At 42.0% G+C, this 14238-nt stretch overlaps 1 protein-coding gene across 2 annotated transcripts in view; it reads right to left on the reverse strand.

Moving 5' to 3' along the window:
• Window positions 1-14238, reverse strand: part of RETREG1 (reticulophagy regulator 1) — a 97170-nt gene that overhangs the window by 59234 nt on the left and 23698 nt on the right. The gene's annotated exons all lie outside the window — the stretch shown is intronic.

Consider the following 14238-nt stretch of genomic DNA (forward strand, 5'->3'; position numbering starts at 1 on the left):
AACTATTTAACCAAGGGGACTAGCAAGCAATTCCTTCTCTGGGAATCAGAGTGCTGGACAGATTATTTTTATGTCTGTCCATTACAATCCTTTTCAGATGCTCAGATTACTTGTACTTTCATCCTATGCTTCAATTCTATATTCCTAGACTTGTGTCCACCAATTAATTTCCTCAACTTACACTCATTACTAAAATCCAAATGGGGGATATGGGCAGGAAGAGAACCCCAGGCCAAGAAGTCAGGCAAAGACTAGGCAGAGAGCTCAGGCAACATCACTGTGCAACATCACTGATGCAATATTGGGGTGTCAACAGGTCACAGCAGCCTCATCCATTTCTTCACTAGCCTTCCTCTGCTTCTCGAAATCCCCTGCTTACCAAAGAATCACTTGTTTTCATTCTAGAAATCAGTTACCAGTATCAAGAGGAAAACTTTTTCTAGAATTTTAGCTAACTACTCCTGGCTATTGATTACATTATTGATCCCATTTTCTAACCAGCGGGAGAGAAAATTCATTTATTACCAGCTGTGTATTCTTTCACTGTTGAGAAACAAGGAATAAAGACAAACTTATAAGCTTACCTCTAACTTTCCAAGTAATCCCCATCTTCCCCCCCACACACACACACACACACAAATACAAATTCCTCAAACCAAGAACTCTTCCCCCCCTCCATGAGGAAGTAGTAAATGTCCGGATTCAGTCACCAGGCATTTATTGAACACCTCACATATGAACCAGACTGTGAAGGAGGGCAGCCTTTTCCATTCTACCTTAATGAAATCCCAGATTTGGACAGTCCTGTTTGGGCCCCAAGTCAGTTTCAGATTTGTTGCTCAACTTAAAATTACAAATTTCTCTTCCTTTTCGTACTTCTCTTGATTACTGAGTCTTCATGTTCTATTCCAAGCATCATGCATCCATCAAAAGCCCTTTAAAGCCAGATGATTTCATTCCAACTTAGTCACAGGGGGAAAAGACGTATTTAAATGTGCAATGTATTCAAAATAAATATCCATTTCTGACTTGAGGATGTTTAGCTTGAGAAGTGTTGGAATTTAGACAGTTTTCTTTCCCAGGCAGATGACTCCTGAGTCATGACTGAAAATATCATCACTCATTTTAATAAACAACTGACCCCTTCCCACCCCCAATCAATGCAAACATCAAGGAAAAGATCTTTTGAAAAAGTGTTGTCAGGGGAAGCAACGAGACGCCTCCAAATCTAAAGTGTGCAGTTCAGCAGGCCTGAAGGCCGAAAGCACGGCTGGTGCTGTAACGGCATTAGATGGCTCTGAAATTATAGTTTAAAAATACTCTCCCAGAAGACAAGCCAAATGACCGCAGGATTATAAGTTCTCTCTCCCAGTTGTTCAGGTATTAAAAACAAGCACAAGTAAGAATAGCCTTCAAAAAAAAAAAAAAAAAAAAAACACAACACACAAACAAAACTAACAAACAGCACATGAGCAGTAATGCAATCTACTCAATAAGGGTACAACATCATATGCCTCTTTTCCTCCTTTGACCAAATACCTCTCTATAATGTTGTTCCCCTCAATGTTCCCTTTTCCTACATGTCCCTTCCTCTTTCAAAAAACAATTGGGAAGGAGACATGACTAAAATAGCAAGTGAAGGGCATATGGTCCATCACCAAAGCCGGCAGCTGAGCATCTTCTCTCCCTGCCTGCCTGCCTCCCTCTCACGATGACACGGGCCATCAGGATCATTCAGGATCATCCCCCACCTTAAGGTCCTTAACTTAATCACATCTGCGAAGTCCCTATATCAGGGGAGGAACAGGAAATCGGCCTGGGCATTAGGAGATAGACACCTTTCATGGGGGTGAGAGGGGTGTCCAGTCTACCCAAAACACCACACAATCCTGCAGCCTTTTCTTTTGACCACTTTTCAATAAGCAGAGACCTTTGCCTTCAGTATTTCATGAGTCAATTCATGCAGAGGTCCTTTCTCCACACAACTGCAAATTAGGCCATGCTCTGGCATTCACGATTCAAGGATATCTAGAGCTCTGAAAAGTCCATGTTTCCATTCGTTTCCAAGAGAGGAAGAAGTAAGTACTAAGTCAGGGCCCAGTTGGGGAAGGACAGACTTGGGAGCACGTAACAACCAACCTCCAAAAGATTTCCGAAGACAGTGGATAAAAATGGGAGTGCACTCAGAGGACCACTGAGTTCCTGGAGGCCTTCCAAACCATCAGCTTGTTCCTACACGAAGAAGTACAGTCATCTGTCACTGATTTGTGGATTTCCTCCCCACTCAGTCTGTCTTATTCTCCACTGATGCGCCCTTCCATCCCTTATCTTATTCCCTCTTCCTTTTCTTCACTCCCGCTACTACATGAAAAGAGATGTGTACCCACGTGCATATGTCTTTGGCTATTGACATAACCTTTAATTGTATTTTCTTGTTGTAACTTTAGGAGCAATACTATTTTTGCCCTGTTGAAATATGTAATACTAATAACACTGTGAAGCCAGCTGCTAGGTTTCACCATAGCCAAGTTATTCTTAGCCTCTCTTATGCACCCTCTAGTGGTAGCCAACAGTAGAGCAGTCTTGCAAGAAAAAAATTTGTAAAATAGATATCAGAGCCCAAGAATATAGTGCAGACTTTGCACAAGCTTTCAAATGTACAGTGTAGGCAAAAAGGAGCCACATATTAATTTGACAAGCTCAGGGGCAGCCTGCATGGTGGGCCTTACAAACTCAGAGACCTAAGGTAACCACACAGGATGGTCGGACATTAAAACATTCAACTAAAAGTGAGTCATAGTGGGTAGTCATGTCCTAGGCAGTTATCTTCCTTGACATACGTCAATCTTTATTTTCACTGAGCCTACCTACTACCTTTTTGCATCTAGGATACCATACCTTTGGAATGTCAAGGTAATTTCCTTTCTCCAGACTCCCACCAGAGTAGGAGACCATAGAGACCCTCATTGTTATTGTGTGTTCACTGCTAACTGCTAACGATCCTGTACCCAACTATGTAAAAGAAGTATGTGTCTATTTGTTTTATTCTTTACCCAATCCCAGAGACTTTCCCACTTTGCTTTCTCCTGGCTCCCTAGTCTATTACCAATAAATTTCATGCACTCCTTAGTCTTTGGGCAATTCAAACAAGAATGAATCTGAGTCTTCCCCTTTGGTTCTGATATATAAAATAAGTGGTATAACTGCCATTTTCCAGAGCATTTTCTCAATTCTTTGAGATTTTGCTTCTTAGCAATTGTCATCAGCTTCCTCAAATAAACTCATAAACATTCCTATAGGTTTGGACATTTCTTATGCTGACAACAGCATTCTGGCTCAGGAAACCATTCACCTGTGTGTCCGGCGTTTTCTTTTTGTGATCTTTGGTATGGCCATATATTATAGTATACTCAAACTCAAGAAGCAATGGACAGCCTGGTTTTTAAAAAATCCAAAGTCCAGTGAAAACAGAGGTCTCAATAAACTGTTGTATAGTCACATGATGGAATATGATACAGCAACAAAAAGGAATGAACTAAAGCTATACACAGCAACGTGGAAGCCATCTTCTTGAAGAATGTTTAACGCTAGGGCACTAGTTCTAGAAGACAACATAAATATGGTCCCATTTTCATAGACTTCAAAAACAAAAAGTTCATTTATAAATACATACAATGTAATTTAAATATATCTGTGTACAGAACTGAAATATCATTGCTGACATGTACACATAAGGAACTGTTTGACATTGAAATTGGGTCTCAAAAGAACTGGTGGCCCAGAAAGAAATTCTCTACAGACTGATTCATATGCCTTTTAACATAACAATTATTGCTTGTCTCATTTTTTATTCTTATAAGTATATTCTCAGTAGAACATGATCTCACTCATCTAGGGGAAATCGTGAACAACATAGACTGATGAACAAGAACAAACCCAGAGATAAGGAGCCATGGGTCAGAGTGTTGGACCTCAAAGGAGGGTGGGGATAAAAGGGAGAGATCAACCAAAGGACTTATGTGCATACATATGAGCCTAACCAGTGGCCAAGGACAATAGGGGGGTTGGGGCAGGAGTGGGGGGGGATTGGAATGGGGGGTTGAGGACAAATATGTGATACCTTAATCAATAAAGAAATTAAAATTAAAATAAATGTTAAATACTAAAATAATCTGTGTATTTATAGATATTTATATGTATACATACACAAATATGTATATAATTTTAAAAGCAAAGAAAGAGGGAGCACAAAATTTAGGACCAAGCTTGCCTTTGATGTGGGGAGGCAGCAGAAGGGGGTAGGGAAACACAACAGTGCCAGTCCTGGTTTGGGGAAAGGCTCGTGTGTATTCATTTCATTATAATGTCTTATAACCCATGTGTATATCCCACATGGTCTTCAACATATCAAATGTGATCATTAAAATATAATTAAGAAGTAAGTATAGGTAGGTAGATTGATAGACTGATTGATTGACAGCTGATGTCTGATAGATGGACAGACAGGTGGACAGGCCAACAGAACCCAGGGGTGAGCTGTTCTAAAGAGAACACGTCTGATTCTCAGATTCATTCTTGTTTGACTTGCCCAAAACCTATAGTTTGAGCATAATGCTAGAAATATCTACCTTACTCTGGATGACACAAGAAGTTGCACATTTTATGTAAGTAAAACTTACTTGTAAGATAGACACCTAAATCATGAGAATATGCACTTCAGCCCCTTCACATGTACCCGGAGGCTCAGTCTGGGGTTTGTCACTAACCCACAGAAAGGGAGAATTTCAGAAATGTTATCCTATCCTTCAGATTCCATTTGACCTTGGAAATTAATGATTTCAACATCTTACTTAATAATATGTTAATAATTTTTCTATAACCCTATCCTGTGAGGCTTAGTGTCCAGTGACACATGGTCCTCAGACTGACTCTGAGGCTCCATCCCCTCCTTTGGGCCCAGTGGCTTCTCTGGACCTGGGCCCTGACCTTGTTTCCAATGACGGAGCCCGGCCAGGCTCTCTCCTCGTAACCAGAGCCCTGTCTCTGGACCGCAGCTCTTTGGCACTAAAGTGAGCTGAATACCCAAAGCGGTGCTGCCTGTGGAGTTCCATTCTCCCTCCCACATCTGCTGTCATAGGCCCCGCCCTGCCCAAAGGGACACCCCCCCTTCACTGAATATCTTGTCTCTCCCTCCTGATAAAGGCTATGCATGTCCATGATAGAATAAAAGTAACAAACTGGGTAAACAAAATCAAGAAAATTAAAACTACCTATATTCCCTTCACACAGAGATACCACATTTATGTACCAACATATAATTATATTGGATGATGTATTATATCTCTCTGTACTTGCTTTAAATCTACAATTTAAGGGGTAGATTTCACAGCCTTAAATATTCTTATATAACATGATCTGAATTAGCTACACAATATTCCATTTATTCCAGTTACTTATAGTTGCATTAAAAAATAAAAACTTACTGGTATAAAAGAAAAACCACCCTCAAACACAGCCTCTGTCTCAGGGCTTTTGCACTTGCTAATCCATCTACATTTGCATGTCCTCCAGACATGATTCCCAACCTCACCTCCTTCCAGTCGGTGCTCAAAAATCTTTTTAAGGAAGGTCTTTCCTGAACACTTTATTACACTTAACCCTCTTTGTCCACCCTCACACTCCCTAATCCCCTCTACTACTTTAGTTTCTCTTAAATGCCATCTAACACTACTATAGTAACATTTATTTTCTGCTCACTCACTCTACTGTGAACTCCACAAGGACCTGGTTGTGTGTCTGTTGTTGTTGTTGTTGTTGTTGTTTTTTCTTTCACAAATGTGTGGCATTAGATAAGCATTTGTTAAAAGGATGGATAAATGAATGAATATCTATCTATATAAAAGGCTAATATCCTGTTTCCCCGAAAATAAGACAGCGTCTTATATTAATTTTTGCTCCCAAAGATGCGCTAGGTCTTGTTTTCAGGGGATGTCTTATTTTTCCATGAAGAAGAATACGGTATATATTTATTGTTAAATGAAAATAAAGGAAATTTATTCCTGTATACGGTACGGTAGTACGGTAGTTGTAAACACAACCAGACAATCTGTGAATCCTACAGTATCAAGAATTTACTCATTTATTCAATGACAATCATGTCATCATCTTCTGGAACATCATCATAACAATCCAATTCCTGAATTTCCTGGTGAATTTCTTGTGACTCCATTTCTTTCAGAATCAGTGGACCAAATCTCTCATGTTTAGCCTGGGGGGGGGGGGCTTATTTTCGGGGGATGCCTTATATTTCACTCAGAAGGAAACCTGTAAGTAGGTCTTATTTTCGGAGGATGTCTTATTTTCGGGGAAACACGGTATGCTAAGTGTCCTTTCCACCTTCTGACCAGAAGCTACAATGTGCACTGACCACCAGGAGGCAGACACTAAATGCAGTAGCTGCCATGACTCGTACAGAGAAACAGCACCATGGACCTGGCTGACAAAGCAACACTCGGCTTCCCCCAAATGGGATACAGGCCCTGCCACCACCCCACAGTGACAGCTCACCAAATCACAGCCAATGATGCTGAGACTCCATGGCCAGCCTAGAAACAGCTGCTGTGGGCACCAGGTAATGAAGTCACACAGCAATGCTCAGCTTCTTCCTCCTAGTGACAGGCCATCTATACACAGAATAGGCTAATAATATGCTAACTGTCAGTCCTGGCTTCCTTTCCCTAGCAACAACTAGCCTCCTTGCAGTTTCTGCAGCCTTCCTACTAAAATAATGGGGGGTGGGAGGAATGGTGCTAGAACTGTTTAATCAGATTATTGTGAAATTACATTAATTTTTTTAAAATATATTTTATTGATTTTTTTACAGAGAGGAAGAGAGAGGGATAGAGAGTTAGAAACGTCGATGAGAGAGAAACATCAATAAGCTTCCTCTTGCACCCCCCACCCCCCCACCCCCCCCACTGGGGATGTGCCCACAACCAAGGTACATGCCCTTGACCGGAATCGAACCTGGGACCTTTCAGTCCGCAGGCCGACGCTCTATCAACTGAGCCAAACCGGTTTCGGCAAAATTACATTAATTTAAAGAAATGTTAAAAACTATCAAAAAACAAAAATTATGATAAAATATAATACTGAGTGCTTTTCACTTAAGGAGTTCTCAGTATTAAGTATTTAGTATCACATAATGGCTACTCCTCTAAGACCCACACGGAATCTGACCTCTGGGTTTCTGTCCATGTTTTGACCCGAAATACCTGCTTGAACATAGAGACTGTTACTCATGAATGGAATGTACATGGAGGAACAGGTCTGACAATTTACTGCCCTTATCAACTGAAAACAGTGGGCTCTGAAATGTATTGTACTTCCTCTTTTGTTTTAGTTTTAACCAGAGGCCCAGTGCATGAATTTTGCATGGGTGGGGTCCCTCAGTCTGGTGGGCAATAGTAGGGGGAGAGGGGTAGCCAGCTGGAGGGAGGGACCACAGAAGGTTGGCTTTGGGAGTTCCTGCATTGAGTGTCTTCCCCCTGGTGGTCAGTGTGTGTCATAGCGTTTGTCCAGCAATCATTCAGGTTGTTCCAGTTGCTTATATATAGATGCCTCGGGAAATTTACCAACTACTGTTATAAAGATCCATGTCAATTTCATGAAGAGCTCCCCCTCCCACTCCCAAATTCACATTGTAGGCATGTATTTTAGTTTAATGAACTCTTGAGGGGGAAAAATGGCCCTTAAATGTCTAGCATGAGGCATGTTAAAAACTCATAAATAGCCCTGGCTGGTGTGGCTCAGTTGGCATAACACACACGAAGAGTTCACTGATTCCCCATCAGGGCACATGCCTGGGTTGCAGGTTCAACCCCCAGGACAGGGCGTGCAGGAGGCAGCCGATTGATGTTTCTCTCCCTTCCTCTGTTTCTAAATCAATAAAAAAATATTTTTTAAAAAACCACATCAAAAATAATTTTTATATGGGTTCACTATTGATGGCAAAAAAATTAAGCAAAATTCTCCATATCACTGTCCTCCAAAACAGTCTTAAAAACTGCTTTTGGTCCTCTGACCCATTCTTGTATTCAACTTGGGTAATTTTCAAAGTATAACTTCAAAAAATGAACACAACAGATTGGAATCCGGATGAAGACCTTTGGGAAACTTCCGGGCCCAACCTCAGTAGCTCTGGCTAAAAGAGCTGCTCTCCCCATCAATGCCTGGATCTGTTCTCTCCTGAGGGGGAAGAAAGGGGCTTTGACTCCCCATTGTGCAATACATGACTACAGAATTGTGCTCAATTACTATTTTTTTTTAGAAAGGAATAAAAGGCCTATTCGGATTTTTATTTTGGCAGGGTAGAGACTTTAATAGTGCTGCTTAGCTACCAGGCTGCCCCAGACATTTCAGCCAAAAGCTTACCCAAGCACAGATATGCTTCTGCTAAAATCTAGCATATTCTGAAGTTAAGGGAATTTCTTTTCTTGAGGAAATTTTCTTTTCATTGAATCCAATCAAATGCATGCTTCACAGCAAGGTTTTCTTTTAAAGCTCATGGAGATGTGGCTCCCTGTCTATCATTCTGGCTGCAATTAAACTAAAAATAGTTGCCAAATATTATGCCTTATTAGAAAGGTACAAGCACAAAGTTATAAAATACAAGTTACAAGGTGACTTATCAGACACATTCAAAAACCTTAAACCTGTAAAATCTAGTAGTTTCCATGCATGAGTCAGAATTACTGCCATACCTAACAAACAGCAAAGAAAGAGAGTGAACTTTTCAAGTTACCATGTGTTGGGGGGGGGGGGTGTGTGTGTGAGGGGAGTGATGGAGAAAGCCCAAAATGGAGTCACTAGGGCTATGCCCACAACACCAAACCAAGGTTTCCTACCTAACCTAACTGCAATTTCAACTTTCCCCAGGAATACAATCTTAACCAGTCAGCCTGGAATTTTCTGGCGAGCACCCATGAGATCATCTTCCATACAGGCCCTTTCCGTCCCCAGAAGGATGCTGAGGTTGTCAGTTCTTTCCAATCCCTTCTCCCTTCTCCCTATACAAGCCTTCCATCTTGTACAGCTCCTGGAACTCCTATTTGTAGATGGGACACTGCCCAATTCATGAATTATTCAACGAAGCCAGTCAGATCTTTAAAATGTACTTGGTTGCATTTTTGTTATTTAACACACATGACTATTTGATGCTGTTTACTTGATCATTCACTCTGTCTACGCAATTTTGATGAGGAATGATGATTCAAAAATAGAGAAAGCAGTTCTCACACCAAGTTCTCTTCCTCGGGGGAGACAATTTAGCAAACGCTAGATGACTTTTCATTTTTAACATGATATTGGGCTCAAGGATTTAATCAGACATTTCTTACTTAAATGCTCCAGTTCATTCTGGGCATAGGAGGTGGGGCAAGCTCAGGACTTGGGTTCTACAACCAAAGATTCTTGGCTCTTCTTCCCGGGGCAGGAGAGAAGGGAAGTCCAGCTACAACACTTTAGCAGTTACCTAGACCCTGACAATGCCAAGGGCATTTACCCCATGACATGGGGCCACATAATAAGAGCAGGTGAGAGAGTCAAGCTGAGAGGCCTCACCTGGCAATCTGACTCCGCTAGAGGCAAAAAGCTCACATCTGGTGCTAACCCCTGCTGGCTCTAGAAAGACTAACTGTTAACCCTCCCACAGTCAGCTCAAGGTTGGGCAGAGTAGGTCCAATGCACTCTTTACATGGCTTTACATTACACTCCCACTTCCTATGAAAGTGGCCGGCTGGAGCTCAGGGATTCTGGGGGAGTCAGTCAGAAAATCCCAAAGCTCTCAGCCACCATTTTCAAAATCATTAGTTGCCACAAAAAAAAAAACACAACCCTGTATTTTCAGTAAATTGGCACTGAACAATGAAACAAGATTTATGGATAGAATAGTTCCTTCATCTGGGTTATAACGCACACCACTATTAAAGAACTAGGGTTGGAAACACACGGCCTAACTGGAAACAACCTTGTTATTAAAAAGGGATGTGCGCTATTTTTCCTTTGCTAACAGAGGGTTTTGTTCAGCCAGTGGCCACAGTCACATGCAAAAATAAAAAGCTATTACACTATGAACCAGGTTTCGTTTCAATACCAGGAATGAGTCATAAAAGATGTTAATTTGGTTAGGCTGACAGACTGCTCCACATAAATCGTGTTCACAGGTTGTAGAGTTAGTGCTTATTGGTTATTAAAAAAAAAATAGGTCAAGTCTGAGCGCTTCCCGGAATTTTCCCACCGAGAATCACATTTATACAAAAATGAATTTTCCAGGCACAAAAACCGAATGTGAATGGCCTGTGATTAAAATTATTCAAACTTGATTGCTGATGACGATACGGGACATGAGGTGCTGGCCTTACCATTATGTAGCAAACTTTGTAAACACCTTTAGAATGTCCAGAAAAATTACACATGCATAGGTGTACATGCACACTACCATCCTTCTGCTCAATTTTGAAGAAAATTGGTTAAGCTCAGCTTAGCTGACAAGAGCAAATGTTCCCAGAGTAAACAACAGTCTGAAATAACAAGCCACTAGATGTAACATGTGAGGCATTCCTCCTGCACACACACACACACACACACACACACACACACACAGTTTAATTGAGGTGTAATTTACATAAAACATTGTATAAGTTTAAGGTGAACAATATGATGATATGAACACTCATATACTGCAAAATGTTTACCAAACCCTTCACCTCACACCAGTTACCATTTTATTGTTTTGGCAAGAATATTTAAAATCTACTCTTTGACCAACAGCTCCTCATTCCCTCGCCTCCCAGACCCTGTTTTTATGAGTTCAGCTTTTTTAGATTCAAGTGACATCATACTCTATTTTGTCTTTGTCTGACTTATTTCACTTAATGTAAGGCCTTCAAGGTCCATTCATCTGTCAACAACGGCAGAATTTCCTCTTTTTTAAAAAATTCGTTTTCTAGAATTTCCTTCTTTTTTAGTGCACTGTGTATATATAACAATTTTCTTTATCCACTTATCTGCAGACTCCTAAGATGTTTCCACATCTTGGCTATTGTGAATAAGGCTGTAATGAACATGGGGGTGCAGCTCTCTCTTCAACCTGTTTTCATTTTCTTTGGTTATATACCTGAAAATGAAATTGCTAGGTCACATTTAATTTTTTGAGGAACCTTCATACTGTTTTCCATAGCAGTGGCACCAGTTTGCATTGTTATCAACAGTGCACAGGGTTCCCTTTGTGAGGAGCTCATTTTTTAAAATATATTTTATTGATTTTTTTACAGAGAGGAAGGGAGAGAGAGGGATAGAGAGTTAGAAACATTGATGAGAGAGAAACATCGATCAGCTGCCTCCTGCACATCCCCTACTGGGAATGTGCCCGCAACCAAGGTACATGCCCTTGATCGGAATCTAACCTGGGACCTTTTAATCCACAAGCTGACGCTCTATCCACTGAGCCAAACCGGTTTCAGCAGAAGAGCTCCTTTTTAATGTAAAAACTTGACAATGGCTTTATGAAGGGAGAACGCTCCATTATTTGGTTCAACTTTTAACAGAGCATTTAATGGTCCCTAAATGAGCCAACGAGAGCCCCATGAAGAGAAGGTCTGGCTCATTCTGAAGTGGAACGCAAACTACTTGCCCAGCACTAGAGTTAAAACTCACCCTAGGTTGCTAATCTGGGATCAGCTGTGCAGCGGCCGAGGTGTGGGTGTTGATTCTACCTACGGCCAAGTGAGAGCGAGGTTCTGAGCTCAGCACCTGAGGCCTTGGCAGCAGGAAGCCCCTGGTCCACATGGAAGCACTCTCTGCTTCCAAGGATCCTCTTATCCATCACTGTATTTTATCCTTAAAAAGTAAAGTGGCCAAAACCGGTTTGGCTCACTGGATAGAGCATCGACCTGCAGACTGAAAGGTCCCGGGTTCGATTCCGATCAAGGGCATGTACCTTGGTTGCGGGCACATCCCCAGTAGGGGGTGTGCAAGAGGCAGCTGATCGATGATTCTCTCTCATCGATGTTTCTCTCTATCCCTCTCTCCTCCTCTCTGTAAAATATCAATAAAATATATTTTAAAAATAAATAAATAAAGTGGTTTTACAATTTCCAGTGTTAAAAAACACAAGCACTACCCAAGTAGCAGATGCCAAGAATCATTGTAAACAACATAACAAATCTTCATTAAAGGAATTCTAGGGCTCAGCCAGCCTGGCTCAGTGATGGAGCGTCAACCTATGAACCAGGAGGTCACGGTTCGATTCCTGGACAGGGCACATGCCTGGGTTGCAGGCTCGATCCCCAGTGGGGGGCGTGCAGGAGGCAGTCAATCAATGATTCTCTCATCATTGGTGTTTCTCTCTCCCTCTCCCTTCCTCTCTGAAATCAATAAAAATATATTTTTTAAAAAAGAATTCAAGGAATACGTATTTTAATTTCACATCTTCAATGAGATGAATAGATTAGGGGTGAAATTATACAATGGAAACTGCAATGAAAAAAAATATGGGAAAATATCCCTTCCTCTCTTCTCCCTTCCAATCCCCCCCCCCCCTTAAGACACCCATCACAAGTCCCACTGCCATGTGCTTCTGACCCATCAGCTGTAGGTCCGCAGCTCCAATGATCCCCTCCTTGAGTTGGATTAATCTGCAAAAGCAGCTACGAGAACTCAGAGAAACATATTACTGACTAGATTAGCAATTTATCACAGAGGATCTAACTCAGGGACAGCCAGGTGGAAGCAATGCATAGCAAGAGGTAGAGGAAAGGGCACAGAGCTTCTTCCATGGTGTCTCCACATGTCCACCGACCCAGCTCTCCCTACTCTGTCCTTTGGCGTTTTACGGAGGCTGCATTACACAGACATGACGGATTCAATCATTGGCAATTGTTGACTGGTTCAAACCCAACCCCTCTCCCCTCCCCACAGGTCAGGGGTTAGGACTGAAAATGCCAACACGCTAATCCCATGGTTGGCTCCCCATTCTCAGGTGCACCCAGACTGGAACATTGGGCCCCAGGAAATATCGTGAGACAAATGACTGTCAGAACCTTGCTGGTTCCCTCTGAGCCATGCCATCCCTCCCACCCATCCTTCCGCCATCATAAGAACCACTCGGGGGTGGGGGGTGTGTGGGAGTCAGTTTTCTTCTTATATCTAGTGTCTCCCTCTGTGGAGTCTCCTGTCAAGTTCACAAATATTCTGTCCATGGAAATTTGGGATCCAAAATGAAGGAACAAGCAGGCAGAAATCAACTGGTCATAAAATTACCCTTTACACCTGAAGTACTCAGTTATCTCCAAGAGCACAGCTTTCAAGGCACATAAAATACCAAGTTGTTGTTTGTTTGTTTTTATAGGATTTGAACAGCAGTTTGGTCCCTTTTGGGGCATTCGTTTCATGCTGTCCACTTTATATATATATCTCGAGCACCCCGACCCCTTCTTCTAAGTAATACAAGAATGTTCCTTTAAGGCAGGATTTAGAAAAACACACAAGTGCCCATAAAAATTCATTTTACTCCAATATTAATCCTTCCACTTTCCTCATTTTTCCACTTCTCATATGCTCAGCTGGTCAAGTGAATTATGCTCCCCTCGTCAACTGCCTGCCCGGCTCTTTTCTCTGCCATTTGGAAATGGACTTCTACTTCCAGGAGGTGACACCCAATGAAAAGGGAGGTGACCTGTCTCCGGCTGGGCAAGGCGTCAAGAGGTCAGTCCACATGTGCTGCACCAACACCTGTCAGAGCCTTGCACCTGCTCCTCCCACCCCAAAGCCCTCTGAATGACAGCTTGGTTAACCCTTCAGGAATGTCCCAGCAGAGTTTCAGGGCCCAGGGTAGCCCTGTTCTCCCCAGCAGTGCCATTCCTGCCCCAAAACGAAGCCTGAAAGGAAATCCTTGATGGAAACGCCCCTCTTTTTGCTTCCAATCCACCCTTCTTTCTTCACTTCCGGTCCTCAGGCATTGTCACGAGCACATATTCAGGTTGCCCAATATAACAGCAAGATGTGAGCTATTTCTTAAACAAGTCCCCACTGGATTTGCTTGGATTTTCTTTTCCCATTCTTGTAAATTCCTACAGGACTTGCATCCCTGTCACTAAAATATCATTTCAGAGCTCTATCTTGGCGGCTCCATCACCTCTCCCCTTGGTCCCCCCTTTAGCCACAACACTGAGAGGAAGT

The sequence above is a fragment of the Pipistrellus hanaki genome (assembly GCF_964339955.1).
Source record: "Pipistrellus hanaki genome assembly, chromosome: 4".
Classification (NCBI taxonomy): domain Eukaryota; kingdom Metazoa; phylum Chordata; class Mammalia; order Chiroptera; family Vespertilionidae; genus Pipistrellus; species Pipistrellus hanaki.